The sequence below is a fragment of the Hipposideros armiger genome, unplaced genomic scaffold, assembly GCF_001890085.2.
Source record: "Hipposideros armiger isolate ML-2016 unplaced genomic scaffold, ASM189008v1 scaffold_59, whole genome shotgun sequence".
Taxonomy (NCBI): Eukaryota; Metazoa; Chordata; class Mammalia; order Chiroptera; family Hipposideridae; genus Hipposideros; species Hipposideros armiger.
This window is the reverse complement of record NW_017731409.1, coordinates 4,698,931-4,702,685: the sequence shown is the minus strand read 5'-3', so window position 1 is coordinate 4,702,685 and position 3,755 is coordinate 4,698,931.

Sequence of the window (3,755 nt, the reverse complement as noted above, 5' to 3'; positions counted from 1 at the left end):
CTATAATAGATTTCTTTTTTTAAAAGGCAGACTGCAAGATAATCCTGTATTTTGTTAATATACAACTTGTGCATTTTCTTATATATCTGATTTGAGATTGTTAGAGATAGGAATATTGCAACCTTCTGGAAGCCAACTATCCTTGGTCTAATCTTTAAAATCCATTGTTGGAAGAAGGGGTTTCATGTTTATTTTTTAGTGGAATTACACTCCTGCTTAGTTCTGATTTTTTTCTCTTTAAGGGGAACTTGGGAGAAATTTTGTAAAGCTGATTGGAAAAAAATGCATAGTTAGCCTAATGTTTTCACCCCACATAGACATTTTGATATCTCTTCCTAAGTGGTGTAGATTTGCTTCATGTTGTTCATAAGATAATATTGCACACATGTTATATATTTTTTTAGTAGTGGGCCCTTCTTTACTACGCAGAGATTAATTTTTGAAATAATATAAAAACTAGAGAACAAATACAAAAATAATGGGCTTTGGTAATGACCTTCTCACACAAAAGCTGTCTCTTAGGTACATATAATACTTTTTTTTCTTTTTAGCAAGTTTTATTTGGGTGGCAAGATGAAGATAAAAAGGCAATTGTGAAATTTGCTTCAAAATAAACTAAAAAATGTTTAAAGGTAATCGCTCTTTACATTGAAAAGCTGAAGATAACTTGGGTTTTTCAGTGCTGGTGCCAAGCTGGTGGAAAGTTTTCAGCGAGGAGGCACTTAAGGGTGTTTCACCTACTACAGATAGTATCACGTAAATATTAGACAAACTACCTTGGTACTAACAGAACAGGTCAATAGTAGCCCAGAGTGGCGTTTAGCATTATTTTTTACCAAGATAATACCAATTCTATTAAACTTTTATTAGTCCTTCATTTGTTGAAAGTGTTTATCCCTTGCTCTAACTTCAGAATGTAATGGAATCTTTCTGTAAGTGCAATTTGGTATTAGTATGACTTAATTTAGACCTTAACGTTAGAAGACATTAGTTTCTCAAGTATCAGAAAAATGACTAGTGGTAGTCTCTTTGATCCTGTGGACTGGCCTCTGAGAAATGGCTCCAACACTAACATCAATCTATGTAGATACTTCATTTTCTATTATTTTGAAAAGTAATTTGTAAAACTCCTAACTAGCCTTCTTGAGGGTTTTTATTCTGTCTTCTCAAATTTACCTAGATCTGAATATTATTAAGATAAAGCTACCAAAGCAGTCAGTCATTCAGTGTTTCCAGGGGTCAGTTGAAACTGGTAACCCAATAACCCCTGGGAACTCCTTAGCAGATTTTAGATCAGCCATAGTCAAATGACAATGGAAAAAGTATTTGATGTTAGGGCAAGGGTAAATTACAGTTTAAGAAATAATTAAGCATCACTTGAACTTGAAAGCAGTGAGTATGTTAGAGACTAGTGGTCATGACTAAAGCAAATGCGGTACACATAGAATACTAAGGGATTGAAAAACACATTTCTGATAACAGGCACTTAAATTCGTCTTACTTGAATGTCTGGTTAACATAGTTATCCCTGTTTTGAGGCAATAAAACTATACACCTGTCCAAATAAGACATAAAAAATTGTTTACAGTACTTGAGATGTGTCAAAACAAGCTCACTCTAAATTTTTTTGTATTAATTTGATATGTATAATGGAAATTCATTAAAACGTGTACATTAGGAGATATTAATGCTACGTATTTAAACTTAACATGCATGATAGGATATTTAATGAAATCATCTAATCAATATGTCTAGGAGACAATGAAAATTTTTTTTTTAATTTTATTGGAGAATTGGGGGAGGGGAACAGACAAGTTGCTGTCCTTTTGTTCTTCAATCTAGTTGTGGAGGACGTCACTTCACTGGCCCATGTTGGTATTGTGATCATTGCACTCTTCCCCGCTGAGGCAGTCATCGCTAGCCATTGGATGGCCGCTCACGGTGGCTCACAGCAGCTCACGGCAGCTGCCGGCTAATCACACTGGCTGCCGGCCGCTCTTGGTAGTTTACAGCAGCCCACTGCAGCCTATGTGGTCGCTGGCGACACACAGCAGCCCAGCTCCAGGTCGAGATGTTGTTCACCATCTTAGCTGTAGAGGGCGCAGCGTCACTGGCTCATGTAGGATCCAAACCGGCGGCCCTGCTGCTCAGAGCTCACGCTCCTAAGCCAACTCTTAACCAACAAGCCACTCGGCCAGCCCATGAGAATTTCTTTATACTATGTATAATCTTAAATACAACCTGGTTATCTAGATAACATCAAAATACTTTTTTTTATGAAATTTTAATACTAGCTCCATGATAAGGCCCTCACCTACTTTGAATTAACCCTCTGTCGGGTGCAATTCAAAAGTTACAAGTTCAGGCGCAATGCATCTACTAGATATGTATACAACATTTATTTATTTAAATTGAAAATGAAAGAAAATAACATGTAAGCATGCTTATTATTTATTCAGAATGAAATTTTAATTTGCCACAAAGTAAAAACAATATGTTTATTACATAAATTCAGTAAAAAAATCAACAGAAATTCAAAACAATCTGTGAAATCAGTAGCACCCGACGGAGCGTTCAAGTAGTTCATTAAAGTTCTGTTGTGAGCTATGTTCCCCTTGCTTTTGAACACTGGATTTAATTTGATGTTTTTAAAAATCTTAAATCCATACATCACAAGACAGTTGCTAAAAAAATATTTGTGTTTAGGTTAAGGAACAAGAGGAATATATTCAATTGCTTCTCTATATTGAATTTATAAATAGGTATGAGAAAACTTTTTTAAACATTACAGTTAGATAGAATTTCATGCCTTAAAGAAAAAGTATGGCTCTAAAGAGCCTAGTATTTATTCTTGATAAAGCTCTTGGGATGGACATATTTTAGTGTGTATGCATTTCTGAAAATAGGGTGATACTTAATTTTGAAGTGTCTTTTAGAACAAATCAAGAAGCCATATGCTGTTTCCCCCACCCCTTTCAGTATAGATTAGGTTGTGAATTCAACATTGGGGAAGTAAGCAACCAAAAATGGAGTTGCTAATTCAAATATTGGCATTGCCACTTTAATTTTACATTTTAATTTTTAAAGGTAGAATTGTAACACCATGAAAACCTGCCCATTGTGACTTTTTCATAGTTTAAGTATGTGTTATATTCAGTTAATGTCTTGGGCCTAAAACCTGAGACCAACAACTTAGTTTTATGTTATGTGCTCTTATATGACCTTGAGAAGCTTCTCTTAACTGGGGAAAAAATTTTTCTCTCCCAGGTCACTTGGAATTATTAAATAATTTAGATGCTAACTTTATCCCTACTTTATAACATCACGAATTGTTTTGTTTTTTTTAAGGGAAAATTATATTTCCGTTTTAGGTTGTGAGTTTCTAATGTCATTGAAAAAAAACTATTTGGTGAAAAATCAACCTAAGAAATGAGTGGATCATTTTTTTAAATGAATTAATTTAGAGTCATAAAAACAATCTTTCCCCCATCTTTTGTTATGGTCTGGTAATAGAGAAGTGTTATATAAGATGGTCCTTTCAGATATAGAAAGTTTCCATTAAATATTGTCCCTCTAGCACATGTGAAATAACTTGTCATGTAACTTTTATTTAGGTCATTGTTTTGGGTTCTCTTATTTTTATCTTTTTTTTTTTTTTTTTAAAGATTTTTATTTGGGAATTGGGATGGGCACAGCGCTGGGGAATTGGAGGACGGGGAACAGACAAGTTGCTGTCCTTTTGTTCTTCAGTCTAG